The following is a 15426-nucleotide window of genomic DNA, read 5'->3' on the forward strand; positions in this document are numbered from 1 at the left end:
AAATTAGAGATAAGGGCAAAATAGTTTCTGCCAGGTATCAAGGGGGTGGGGGTGAGAGGGACCGGGTGCAGTGGGTGGTAAGGGATGGGGTGGGAGGAGGGGGGAGAAATGACCCAAACATTGTATGCACATATGAATAAAAAAAATAAAATGGAACACTTAAAACAAAACAAACAAACAACAACAAAAACAAACAACCCCCCCCAAATCATTACCTTTTCTATACACCAATAATGAACAAACTGAGAAAGAATATATGGAAACAATTCCAATTACAATAGCCTTATACAAAATCAACTAGGAGTAAATGTAACAAAGGGTGTGAATGACCTCTACAAGGAGAACTACAAACCCCTGAAGAAAGAGATGGAGGAAGACTACAGAAGGTAGAGAGATCTCCCGTGCTCATGGATTGGTAGAATCAACATAGTAAAAATGGCTATACTACCAAAAGCAATCTACATTTTTAATGAAATTCTCATCAAAATCCCAGTGACATTCATCACAGAAATTGAAAAATCTACCCTCAAGTTCATTTGGAAACCCAAGAGACCGTGAATAGCCAAGGCAATACTCAGTAAAAAGAGCAATGCTGGAGGTATCACAATACCCGACTTCAAACTATGTTACAAAGCAACAGCAATAGAAACAGCATGGTACTGGCACAAAAACACATATGAAGACCAGTGGAACAGAATAGAGGACCCGGATATGACTCCACACAGCTATGCCCACCTTATTTTTGACAAAGGCACCAAAAACATATGATGGAGAAAGGACAGCCTCTTCAACAAATGTTGCTGGGAAAAGTGGTTATCTGCCTGCAAAAAACTGAAACTAGATCCATGACTTTCACCCTGTACTAGTATCAAGTCAAAATGGATCAAAGACCTTAATTTCAGACCCGAAAATCTGAGGTTAGTACAGGAAAGAACAGGGAATACTCTCGAAGTAATAAGTATATGCAAGGACTTCCTCAATAGAACCCCAGCAGCTCAGCAACTAAGAGATTGGATGGACAAATGGACTACATAAAATTAAAAAGCTTCTGTAGAACAAAAGAAATGGTCTCTAAACTGAAGAGACCACCCACCAAGTGGGAGAAAATATTTGCCAACTATACATCAAAGGACTGATAACCAGACTATACAGGGAGCTAAAAAAACTAAACTCTCCCCAAATCAATGAACCAATAAAGACATGGGTAACTGAGCTATACAGAACATTTTCAAAAGAAGAAATCCAAATGGCCAAAAAACACATGAAAAAATGCTCATCATCTCTGGCTATAAAGGAAATGCAAATCAAAATCACTCTGAGATTCTACCTCACCCCTGTTAGAATAGCTATCATCAAAAACACCACCACCAACAGGTATTGGCAAGGATGTGGGGGAAAAGGAACCCTCGTACACTGCTGGTGGGAATGCAAGCTAGTGCAACCACTCTGGAAAAAAATATGGAGGCTTCTTAAAAAATTGAACATAGATCTGCCATCTGATCCAGCAATCCCACTCCTAGGGATCTCCCCAAAGGAATGCGACTCAGGTTACTCCAGAGGCACCTGCACACCCATGTTTATTAGAGCACTGCTCACAATAGCCAAGTTATGGAAACATCCAGATGCCCTACTACTGATGAATGGATTAAGAAAATGTGGTATTTGTACACAATGGAATTTTACTCAGCCATGAAGGAGAATGAAATCTTATCACTGGCAAGTAAATGGATGGAACTAGAGAACATCATCCTGAGCAAGGCTATCCAGGCTCAGAAGGCCAAAAGTTGTATGTTTTCTCTCATATGCAGACTTTAGATCTAGGGCAAAGGCAGTAATGTTGTTGGACTTGGGTCACACGCTAAGAGGAGAGCACATATGGGAAGAATGGGGATAGGAACGAAACCCAAAACTTGAAAGTGTTTGATGTCCCCACTGCGCAGGAGCTAATACAGTAACCTTAAAGTGACAGAAGTCAATATGGGAAGGTGACCAGAAAGTAGTGAAGAAGAAGTAGAGATGAATCAATTCGGGTTGTAATGCACTTGTACATGGAAGCAATGCTAGGAATCTCTCTGTATAGCTATCCTTTTCTCAACTAGCAAGAACGTTATGTCTTTCTTATTATGCTTATGTCTTCTCTTCAACAAAATTGGAGAAAAGGGCAGAACAGGTTCTGCCTGGAAGCGAGGGGGGTTGAGGGGAGAGGGAGAGGGTGAAGGCATGGGGGGGGGAAGGGGGGAGAAAAGGCCCAAACAATGTGTGCACATATAAATAAAGAAAAAAATAATAGTAGTTACCTAGGGGGGAAAAGAGTTGGTATAGCAACATATCTTTCTGTATCACCATGTTAGTTTGGTTTCTCCAGAGGAATATATTTATTATGTAATATATAAATATAATAAATTAACAACAAAATGTAATAAATTATTTACTTATGTGATTATGGAGACTGAGATATTCCAAGATCTCTAGTTAACAAGTTGGGAACAGGAATGCTGATGGTATAGTTCTAGCCTGTGCACAAGGTCCTGAGAACCAGGAGATCCACTGGTGCAAGTTCCAGTCCTTGTCCAAATTTGAGGGTAGGAGAAGACAGATGCTCTGGCTTGAACACAGGCAGAGAGAATTTTTTCTTACTTAGTCTTTTGTTCTCTTCAGGCCTTCAGTGGGTTGCATAAGTCCCCTCCGACGGGGACCTTCTTTCCCCAGTCTACAGATTCAAATGTGAATCCCAATCCCAAACACCTTCATAGACACCCTAGAGTAATGTTTAACTCTCTGGGCACTTTGTGGCCCAGTCGTTGACACATAAAATTAACTATGTCATTTCCCCTCCCTAGAAGAAGCACTGAGCATTCTTTTGCATTTTTCAGTAGAGAATATTCACCCACTTTTAACAAGTTCGTCCATCTTTGGCTGTAGAAGCTCTCATCTTGGGCTACCCTCATGTCTCCCGTGTCTCTCCCTTGAGACTAATTCTATTCAGAGAATGCAGAGAACTCTTGCTACTCTAAAGTCCATTCACCCCTAGCAACCAAAGTTATCTTAAAGATGTAAATTGGATCACAACTCTCTGGCAAGCTTTAAAAAAATAGAAAAGAAAAACCTCTTTAGGAGGATTTTCTGGACCCTATGGGATCTGGCTTATGCCTAGTTTAGTGGTCCCATCTTATCTTTCTTCAACTTTTAGCCTCATCAATATTGGACTTTCATTTTGTTTCCTGAATGTGTCAGGTTTACTCCAGCCTTAGAGCCTTTGCATGTGCTGTTCTGATGCCTGAATTGCCCTTTCCCTAGAACAAAACTCAGCTTTTTCTCCTCATGCTGGTCTCTGCTCCATCGTCATTTCTTTGAAGATTATTCTCTGGCCATCCAACTGAAGTAGCTGCCTCCATGAGCCCTCTCCTCAGCCACTTGCTCTGATCAGGAAACTTGTGATCTCATTCTAATTTGTCTTATCTTATCCTATCTTTACTTGTTTACTGTGTATCTCCCCCAAATAGGATATAGTGCAGTGACAGCAGGGATTTTATCAACTTATTTTCTTGATTGCTACAACTCCAACATGAAGACCATGTCACAGATACTTGAAAGAGATTTGGTGAGCACATGAATGAATGAAGTCTGTCCTACTTGTGAGAGTGCTGATGATTTTGTAGATGACTCTCAGGGCCACCTGGGAGTCTTTTTAAAGATAATCATTCCTAGGCTTCAACTCTTCAACTCAGACTTAGTTTTGGAGTGTTCTCCACTTCAGAAAGCCTCACTAAGAAATATTCCAATTTGTTTTATTTCAAGTGTTGTGCTCAGAGCAGACAAAGACTCCAGATGTGATTTAAGTGACTGTATGGAATGACTACAGCACTGTTCACTGCACTTCATGTAGGAGAGAGATAGAGATAGATAGAAAGAAATATTGAATGGAAGGGAGGGAGGAAGACAGAGAGAGAGAGAGTGAGAGAGAGAGAGAGAGAGGGAGAGAGAATGCATGACCACCTGACCACCTCTGGCATTTTGCAACTTTAAACTTGGAAATGTCAAAAACTTTAGCAAAGTGGGAAAATTTCAAAATGATTCACACATGTGCACCATGCACTTACACACCCACACATAATTGCTCCCTCACTTCCACTGCAAGTGGGCACCAATCAGGCCATATGATTCTGACTATATGATCTCTGGCTTTATCAGAGGGAAGATTTATATGCTGTCCATAGAGAGTGACCATTTTTCAGTTGGTCTACTCAGAGATGGTAGCTTCTTACAATTCATCTAATCTGAGGGTGCCTTCCTCAAATTCCCACAAAGGACCCATCTGTAATGGCAGAAGCCCTGCAAAGGGTATAGGAGGAAGAACACTGAAGGTGGAAATAAAAGGTCAGTTCACATCTCAATCATTCATTCATTTATTCATTCAAGTAATATTTTTCAAGTTTCTGCAACATGCCAAGGACTACATCAGAATCTGGGGACATAGCTAGATGAGATCCCTGTTGTCATGGGCCTTACACGTACACAAGGAAATATGACATGGATATGATCAGATAGTAGGATTATGTAGGGAATTAAAGTGAGCTGGTGATGAGTGGCCGGTATAGTATATGTGGCCAAGGCTGACATATAACCTGATTTCTGAATCAGATGAGGGTGTCAGCTGTGAGTCAGGGTGAAGTTTCTTAGGATGGGAATGAATTTGACCATGTGGAAATTGAAAAAAGAAGGCTAGAGTCCTTGAACCAGAGCCAGCAAAGGATTGGGGCAGCGAGAGACAAGGTTAGAGAGGGACGAGGACCGGGTCCTTTGTAAATCGCCCAGGACTTGATCCTCACGGCAGAAGAGAGATGAGCTTGGAGAGAGATGATGGGAGGAAAAACAATGTTCTCTGTGGAGTAGAGGGACATCTCTAGGCTGAATAACTGGCTCAATTGCTAAGTTACTTTGCTCAATTGACTTCTGTCTCCTCATGGGGGTGGAGCGGGGGTTTGAGTACTTTCCAATCGCTTCTATCACGTCTAAAATAGTATGCTGACTTCACTTATCCTACAGGGTTTGTGAGAAATGTTTCCGGTAATGTGCTAACAAGTGAAATAATCATCCTCATCATTTAGTAGTTGTCACAGGCAGCTTTCAGCACTTTATTACTCGCTCAGACAGACAATGCTGTAATCATATTCCCATTTCACAAATGAGGAAAGTGAGTCCTTGAGAAGTTGGCCAAGATTACTGGAAAGTAGGAGACAGGATCAGGACTCAGGCTCAGACAACAGTGAGGTGCCAGGATCTGTGTCCTTAACTGTTATGCTACATTATCTCCAAGACCTGGCTGTAGCATTTAGGGACTGGTGGACGTTTAATTCCTTGTTTTCTTTCTTTTTGGTTTTATGTTATAGCAAGGCACAAGAACACAACTTCGTCATCAGAATAAAGGATCACCTTGAACAAGGATAATTATATTTCCTTTGCTAGGGGCAGTGAGATTGAAGACCTCCCCAGCCAGTCTGGGCTCTCTGTCATAGTTGAAAAGTACAGATTCCTTAAGCGCTGTCATTGAGTGTGTTCTAGCATTCGCAGCACAGTAGCAGGTAATTAGTTTATCCCCAAACCGTGTGACACAATTAGTGTTTTCTATGTGGTGCTGAACAGATTTGCTCCACAGTCACTGCAGAGAACTGCAGGTAGGAGCTAAATTTATACTTCCTCTTTGGGAGAAGCCATGCCTGATAATTACCACTTAAAATTCCCTGCTGAAGATGAGTCAACAAATCACCTCGGTCATTAACCATAACTGAGGCCGAAACATGCAAAAGTCTGCTCAGAATGGTAAAAACAGTTGGTGGCTTCTGACTCAGGAGATGAGGGTTTAGGGGATTCTCTGTTACTTCCTCATCACAGGGAACTAGAATAGGGCAGAGGCCGTGTCTTTTCTGGGGGATACTGTTGTGTCCACATATAGTGTCTGGACACATGGCAGCTGGCTTGGGCCAGGAGGTACAACACTGACCAGTAGAAGGTTAGAGGGGAGAAAGAGTGGGGGCTGTAGGTTCTTTTTAAAAATTATTATTATTATTGTACTATGGGTACATTGTGACATTTACAAAAGTTCTTACAACATATCATAATTGAATTCACCCCATCCATCACTCTCCTTTATCTCCCCTTTCCCAATTCCTGAAGTAGTTTCAACAGGTCTTATTACTCCATTTTCATACATGAACACATAACATTTGTACCATATTCACCCTCCTACACCCTTTCCTTATATTCTTCCCCCTCCCACTGAAACCAATCCCTAGTCAGGACCTGTTTTAACTTCCTGATATCCATTTTTGAAAAAAGGACATTTTAGTTTAAGATAGCTCTACAGGGAGCTTCACTGTGACATTTCTGTATATATATGTATTATAACCTAAATTGGTTTGGGCCCCAAGTTCTTGATGCTATTGTTGGGGAACTGAATCAAGCAACTGTGAAATGCTTTTGCTTCCAGACATTTTGATATCTGAGGAAATAAGTCCCATTATTTTGGGACTTTTAATCCATTTTGAAAGCGATTTCTGTTTCCTGGAGTTGGAAGTGTGTTAATTATTATATTATGCAATCATGAGGAGCAACGGAGACAGAGCACGCAAATTTCTCTGTGTGTGACCAGAGATAAAGTGAGGTGTCCTGCAAGTCAGAACCTCTGTGTCTTTGCTGTGATGTCTGCCTTACTTGGCATTGGATCATAAATTTCCATTGTGAGGAAGAAGGTAGAGAAATGGAACACAGAAAGGCCAAGTATCTTAACAACAGTATTGGAATGAGAAGATTGTGGATTGGAGACTGTTCTGGACCCTTGCTGAACCCATGGCTGGCAGCAGTAATCAGCAGAGGATCCCTTTCCATACCTGGAACCTGGCAGTAACTGGGGTGATTGTAGGACTCATCTAATTTTTTCCCATCTCTTAGGGAATCACTGTACTTCCTTTCCTTAAGTTTGGGGTCTCATATATTTTATTCATTAAAAGTTATTGTTATTGAATTATTATAATTTTATAATTATATCAAGTATTACATAATGTTATATAATACATGCATATCTTACACATAACTATATATTAATATAAATATATAGTTCTATAGTGTGTTACATAATAATAACAATAGCGGCTTGGTAGTTTGCACTTTCAAACAGATCTCTTACTGTGAAGGGCATTGTTTGGTCTTCCATTACAGGAACATGCAAATTATGTATAAAGACATACTTCTGTAAGTACTGAAAAATTATTACAATAAAAATTAGTGGTTTACATTTTCAAACAGGTCTTGCACTGTGAAAGGGATTGCTTGGTCTCCATTAAGTGAATTTCCAGTAACCTGGGTCTGAGGGTGGGAGCGGGGCTATACCTTCCTTGCTTCCCCAAATCACATTTCATAGCTGGCAAGCTGCAGCAAGTGAAGTTGGTGTTGGGGGATTTGGTGAGTTCCTGGCACAAATCCAGGAGGTCAGTGTTGCCTGAGCCTGGCTTGAAATGCCATTGCCAGAACCAGGCTGGGTGTTCTAATTTTACCTGTCTCCCAACCCTTGAAAGTTATTTCTAAATAAAGTGGTATAGTTTAGAAATGAGTATACTTGTGTCTTTTATCCTGAGGAGGAGAGATAAGCGACAGCCTTTGTGACACGATCATATGCAGGTCTATCTACTTCCCAGCCAGGAAAGCTTCCTTGAGCTTCATCTTTTGTCTAAAAACTGAGGTTGAGAGCCCTTGCCAACTGCCTAAAGTGCTGGTACACACACACAAAAAAATCAGCCATGGTAATATGATTTTACCTCCTTTTAATTATTGAAGGTAAAGAATTGTCAAGTTTCAAACAGAGAAGATTAGATAATTCCAACCAGTAGACCAACTCATTCTGCTACTGGGAGAGACACTGTGGTCAATCCCCGCAAATGGCTGAGTTCTTTATTCCTTTCTTTCCTGCTTCCGCATGCTGTGTACTGTGGCTGTGCGGGTCCTCTGTTGCAGGACTGGAGTCACCCCTCAGCCTGTGACTCTGGGCTAACTTAGTGACATGGTGTAGGCAACAGAATGCAGCAGAAGTGATGGTGGCCTTAGAAACCCTGCATGCTTCTACTGTATTTCTGGAGGCTGTTGTGGGCTAGCCTGCTGCAGGGTGAGCCAAGCCGTTCTCTGTCAACCAGCACCCCCGCCAAGCCAGGAGCTCACCTGGTAGCTGTCTGCTGATATGTGAGGAAGATGGTCAAGACCAGAACTGCTTAGTTAAACTTAGAGTAAATGCACTGACATAGAATCAGGAACTAAATAAATTGTTTACGTGACTAAGTTTTGGGGTGGTTTGTTCCATAGCAATAGAGAGATATAAACATTTCTCAGAACATTCACTGCTGTTGTTAATAGATGAAGACTGCTTTTCACATATATATCTTTTCCAGATGTGCACACATGTTAGGAAGGATTTACATTAAACAAGAAGTCAGAAACATGGGTTCTGCCAGCCTTTATAAATTCTGAAATAACCCAGGAATTTCTAGAAAGGTCACAGGAGACATCTGCTTAGGAATTTGTCCCTTAGACCCACTACTCCTGCCCCCACCAGAACATATCCAGTTATAATGAGGATGTAGAGGAAGAGTCATTCTCATGAGGAGGGAATGTGGAATACACGCAATCATTTTATTCATTAAATAAATATTTATTAAAATACATCCTGTGGTCAGGCATTGTATGGGAGATGGAGTTATAGGACGAAAACAGAACTTCTGTCCTCAAGCAACTGTAAATAAAAAGAAATAACAGACAAAACTTAATTGTGAAACCAGCTCAGACATTAAAATAAACTATTGGAAAGAAATTTGGCAATATGAATTAAAGGCTTAAAATTATTTTTACTCTTTGGTAGAATGATTTCTCTTTGGCAAGTATATCCTAAAAAAATGCTCCAAATGACAAAAAGGTCTTATTCACAAAATGTTCTTCTTCCTATGTAAATATAGGAGAACTATATTAATTCCCAACAATAAATTAGCTTTGATACATCCACTAGCTAGAGGATCACACAACCATGGGAATTGTTTCTGAAGAGTAGGACATATGCTAAATAAAATAGAATACAGAAATACATTTGTAGTAGTATTAACCTGATCTAATAAAATAAAGATCTAATCAAATAAAGATGGGATTAAATACTTGTAATGTTCATAGTGGTTTGGACAGGCAGTGGGAAAGAAGAAAGGAAACAGTATTTTTGATGGTGTACCATATTAAGTCCATTTTTGTTATCATTCCTCAAAATGGTTACTGTTGTTAGCATTTTATAGAGAAGGAGAAGGAGGCTCAGAGAAGCTGAATGACAAGAGTCAGCAGGAAGTGAAGGAGCCTTTTAGGACATGAGATCTGACTCCAAAGACCACCTTCTTTTTACAGAACTGTCAGAATCTTACTAAAGGGATATTTTTTTGCAGGTACTGGGGTTTGAACTCATGGCCTCATGCTCTCTATGCAGGCATTCTACCACTTGAGTCATGCCTCCAGCACTTTTTGCTTTGGTTATTTTTGACATAGGATCTTGCTTTCTGTGCTGGCTGGCCTCTACTGCAATCCTCTTATTTATGCTTCTCACAGTAGCTGGGATGACAGGTATATGCCACCTCACCCAGCTATTGGCTGAGATGGGGTTTTGCTTTGGAATTCAGGATTGGAACAATCTTAGCACCATAAGACTAGAGCTTCTGGCTTTTATAAATCAGAATCAGAGGTTCTTTTTGTTTGTCTTATTCTACTTTATTTTATTTTAATTTTTTGTGGTACTGGGGATTGAACCAACCACCCTGCACTTGCCTTTCTCACTTAAGCTACACCATCAGTCCAAAATCAGAGGTTTTTAAGTTACTCAGACCCCTCAGGAGGTGGGTTTTAACCAGCTTGAAGAGCTACAAGCCCACCAGAATGTAAAACTCAGTTCAAAACACACTATAAGCTGACTCATTTTCACAAGGCTTTTAAAACAAATTGAGCATATCTTTAATTTTCTTAGGGCTTCCAACAACAATAGGAAAATCTTTCAAAATGGAGCAGTGTGTGTGTAAGATCTGTCTAGAATCCAATTCAATTTAGTTAATCTAAAGAAAATTATTTTCTTTCATTGAACCTGGAGGCATCGAAAGTTGCTGGACTAGAGAACTGGCCTCTAATGTTTTGAAAAGTAATGTCACTCAGGGATCATTGAGCAAAGAAGGGAAACTTTCCTTCCCTCTACAACTCACTTGTCTTCCCTTCAGGGCTTGATTGTGTACAATGTGGACTTGACTTCAGGTTTGGTAACTTCTAAGTGGCATGGAAGGATGAGGGGACAAGTCGTTTGTTAGGCTCAGCTCTTTAGAACTAGAATTGTTAGGGAGCCTGTAGTTCAAGCCCTTTGTTTCTGTAGGTGAGGAGATGGAGGCTAAGTGAACTAATGAGATTTATATGGTTGGCTGTAGGGCAGGATGAGAACTGAGGGCTCCTGACTCTTTTCAGAAACACCCACAGCCTGCCAGTGTCATCACTCATTTCAAACATGCCTTTAAAACCCAAAGGAAAGCTGTAAGCAATCTTACATGTTCTCAATACACAACAAAACAAAAACAAACAAAAAATGGTTACTATGTGAGGTGTTAGATGCATTAACTAACTTGATCAGAGTAAATGTTTCACTGTATAGACACATACGCAAAATCATGTTGTATACGTTAAACGTTCACAATTTGTCAATTATATCTGAATACGACTGGGAATTTTGAAAAGGAAGACTAAGCTATATAGAAACAATGATAGGCAATGGGGACAGAGATCTGTACAGTGTTTTCTGAAATTCTAAGTCATTCTGCATATCTGTCACTTCACTTACTTAACATATATTTGAGATGTGCTCTTAGATTCAACCATTCCACATTGTGCTCCACAAATGTAATACAATTCTGACTTGTCAACTAAAATAATATTAATAATAGAAAGTCATTCTGCAGCTTGTAGGGATGGAATTATAAGTCTGGGTGTCCAATACAAGAGGTAAGGGGTGGAGTGTGTGTGGCACGTGGGTAAGATGGAGAGATGTGGAGAACTGAAAGATGCACTGTTGTTTGCCCAGTGAGGGGGATAGAGGGTCCTTTGGCAATGACAGCTGCTTATGATTCCCTGAAGTGGATGGTGTGATAGATATCTCTCTGAGATAATAGGCAAGAGGCAGATCTTTAAGATCTTGTAAACTCTGGTTAGGAGTTTGCCCTGTCTCCCAAGAGCAGTGTGGAGTTACAGAGGAGTTAAGCAGAGGACTTGATCACACTTATTTTTTCAGAAAAATTGTGGTAAAGAGTTAGAAAAACATTATCTCTTTAGAAGGTAGTAGAAGTTACTTCATCCCCACTTTCAACAAACATTTTTTTCTCCACCTACGATATATCAGGGACTGTTAGGTGCCAGACAAAGTTTGCAGTCAATGATCACTTTGCACAATTTTGATGTACGGGATGTGGTGGTTGTCATGGAGAAAGAGGGATGCAGGTCTTCTTACCTTCATCTGTCCCAGGGAGAGACAAGGAGCCTATCTTGCCTGATGGTTTCCTGTATCCTCTGCTTTTATAGACATGGTGCTATCATGGCACCCTGATTCTTATCTCTGTCCCCATCGATTTCTGCTGGGCTAGGCTCCATTTGGGTCATATCCTTCTATTGGAGTAAATACTGATTTTCCTCTCACATTTGCTTGTTTAAACCTCACATTTCAAAGTATAGAATTGTTCTGCTTCAGTCTTTGGAACTCATGTTTCTTTAGTTTTGATTAGGTGATCTGCCAACCAGTGGGGACAAATGCTGAGAACGGTAGGTTACATTCTCATTTAAAATATCCTGCTATTGACCTTGGGTAAATCATTTATACTTGCAAAATCTGGTTCCTTGCATATGAAACAAGTATATAGTTGCCTATCTTCTTTTTTTCAGTACTGGGGGTTGAACTCTGCCTCATGCTTGCTAGGCAGGTGATCTACCACTTGAACCACTTCACTAGCCCTTTTTGAGTTGGTTATTTTTGAGATAGTGTCTCTCTTTGTGCCCTGGCTGGCCTGGACTGTGATTTTTCTATTTGTGCCTCCATGCATCTCTGGGTGGGAAGACAGGCATGCAGCATTGTGCCCAGCCATTGGTTGATATGGGGTCTTGTGATTTTTTTCTTTTTTTGCCTGAGCTGGTCTGGAACCACGATCCTCCCAATCTCCACCTCCCAAGTAGCTAGGATTATGCTACTTGAGTCACCAGTCACCATACCAGAACTTTGTTTCCTATTTTGAAACTTTTTTTCAGGGGGAGTTAGAGTAGCATTAAATGGGACAAAGTGTGTGAAGTGTAAAATGTCTAACTCAGCATGTTGTGGAGTGAAAGTGGACCCCAGAGGTGGGGTTTGGGCTTTGAGGAAAGTCAACCTTATCATTCTCAAGGGGTCTGGGATTCAGCTGGACTGTTCAGCAAGTGGACTTCATCAGCACACCCCAAGATGAGTGGAGTCTCCCACTTAGACCAACCACATGAAGTACAAGGAGACACTGATGTATATAAACTCTGAGTTTGTTTGTGAAGAGTGGTAGGCTTGCTAGTGACTGGAGTGCATGAACTGTTTGCATGGGACATCATCCTGTTCTCAAAGTTTCTGAGAACCTGAATTGGTCATCAGAAGTACTTAACTTCTGATGCTGTGACTGCTGGCATATTGGAATAATCCTGGATGGGATTTGAAGTGAGATAAGATACACTTTCAGTCCTGGTTCTGCAAACTGCTGGCTGTGTAACTTGAGCACAGACACTCAATGCTTGGACTTTCAACTTCTTCTCAAAGTAAAATTGGAACTAAAAGAAACCCTTGTGAGTTTGTTGAAGGGAACTAAACAAGTTGGTATAGTGGACATGTAGCAATTTGCTCAATAAATTGTTGCATGGAATTAAGCAAAAGGAGTTGGGTAGATAATACAGAACCTACAGAGGCCAGTCAGAAAATGTAAGCCTTACTGAGGTCTGAGGTCATATGGAGAGAACCTTTTCCATCTAAGGAGAAGAACTAGCGCTCTTCCTCTTTGGGACGTGTTGCCATGGAGAATAAAGGTCTAATGCTATTATCAGTTCTTCAGAGTTTTATGTGACCTACCTCAGTTTTCAAATGTTGACAACTAATCCTAATTCAAATAATGATGATGTACATGCAGGTCAAAGAAAACATGTCTGTGGGCTAGTGTTGGCTCTTGAACTCCCATGTTTGAGTTCTGCTTGAGAGGATGGTTATGCTTCCTTCAGGGCCTGATGCAACCTGAGAAACCATTCCTGCCCCACAGGGAGCTACTGGAGATGGAATTGGGATGCCCTGGATTCAGTGTCCAACTGCCTTGCATGGTGCTGGACACCCAGCATGTTTGCCTCGGGGATGTCTGCTTTCTCAGCTTCATGGGGTTTTGGCAGAGGTGATCAAGTTAAGAATTTTGAGATGGGAAATTATCCGGATTATCCCTGTAGGTACTAAATGCACTCATTTGAATCCTTATAAGAGGGAGGCAGAGGAGAAGTTGAGATCATGAAGGCATGAGAAAAACTTAAAGATGTTGGCTTCAAGGACTGAAAGGGTGTAGTCACAAGCCAAGGATTGCTGGCTGCCTCCAAAAGCTACAGGAGGCAAGGAAGTACTCTCCCTGAGAGCTTGTAGAAGTTGCACAGTCCTGTAGACATTTCCATTTTGGCCCAGAGATGATGATTACAGATTTCTAGCTTCTGTAACTGAGAAAGAATCAATTTCTGTTGTTTAAAACCGCCAAGTTGGCCATAATTTGTTACATCAGCTATAGGAAGCTAATACCTTACCCTGTGCTAAGCATCTGATAAATATACATTGTTTCATTTAAATTTTAGAACAATCCTTCACAATAGCAGGTGCACATGGGTGTGAATGTGTATGTGTGTGTGCGTTATATGTGGTAGGGTATACTTTGCATGTTCTCATGTGACCTTTTGTCATTCAATACCTGCTAATCTGTTCAGGATTGTTGCAGCTGCTGGAGACATTTGGATGAGTGAAATTGACAACTCCTGCCCTCATTGAGTTTTCAATACACAATACAACAAGTAACAATCTCTAGAATTATTTCATATGTTTCAGTGGCATGAAAAATAATGAAAGCTGGGTAAGCAAAATGTGAGTAATGCAGGGTGTATGATTTCTGCCCAGGGGATCCTTCTGTCTGAGGAGGTGATCTTGCTCAGAGACCTGAAGAAAGTGAATCAATGTGGAAGGCTGCAGGGTCAGGGTGGGGGGGCTGGGGAGTATTTGGGCAGCAGGAACAGACTTGGAGTACCTGTGAGCAGAAAGAATGCCTTGTGGGGCTGCTGAGTGAACAAAGTGGTGTCACAGGTGACAAGGTTGTAGAAAGGGGCACAGGGTCAGTCTTGCAGGGCGCAGTGTAAACCCAGGAAGGCATATGAAGCTTGCTCTGAGTGTAACCAGAAGCTCTTGGTGAGTTCTGAGCAGAATGTTGCAGGCTGGAGAGATCTTTTAGGGTAGTGATGCATAGCCCAAAAATCAATCATAGTCCTGAAATCTATGCTAGGAGGAGGAGGTAAGAAGGAAGAAGAGGGAGGACAATGGGACAGTACATGCTCTTTGGTCCTTATTTCAGCTTTCTATTTCCTGACCTCATTTCTTCCTCACTTCACTCCCATGACTAAGCAGTGAAGAAATGATCGACTCTATTTTAAGACAGGAAACCAAAGTGAAGAGAGATTGACTCACTTGGCCAAAGTCCCTGCGCTGATCATGGCAGAGCTCAGCTGCAGCCCCAGGCCTCCCACCCCTGACCCAGGAAATGCCAAGTACTCCAGAGGGAGCCTGTCCCCTCCCTGCCTCTGAACACACCATCCATAAGATGGCAGCATCTTCCTAGATGCTCCACCAGTGGCGTCCCTGTAAGCCACCTCTGAGGAAGCAGAAGCACACTCTCAGGACCTGGCAGACTGAGAGCAGCTGAGAAAGATGTCCACGTGGCACCCGTGGAGCTTGTGACAATTTTGTGTTGAAACCCACAGGAAGACCATCGTGCTGCTCACTCACGCAGACCTATAACAGACCTGTGGGCAGCAGGTAGAATCTAGGTTCATGACCTCAGGAGTGCAAGACATGTGACTTTCTTTGTTTTCCCATGAGGGAATCTGGTTTTGATTTTAAACTGCTGCTAGATGTAGGTGGCAGAAATGTAAGTTCAGTCCACTTGGTCATCTTTCCCCAGGGATGCAGCTAAGCTCTGGGAACTTTCCTGAGTCCCAGGGTGCTGAATGGAGGAGGCAACTGGAGTCCCATGTTGTCACCACTCCAGCTGACATTTCCATCTGAGCTTTAGCCATGCCTTTGTTGTTTAT

This window comes from Castor canadensis, chromosome 3 (assembly GCF_047511655.1).
Source record: "Castor canadensis chromosome 3, mCasCan1.hap1v2, whole genome shotgun sequence".
NCBI lineage: Eukaryota > Metazoa > Chordata > Mammalia > Rodentia > Castoridae > Castor > Castor canadensis.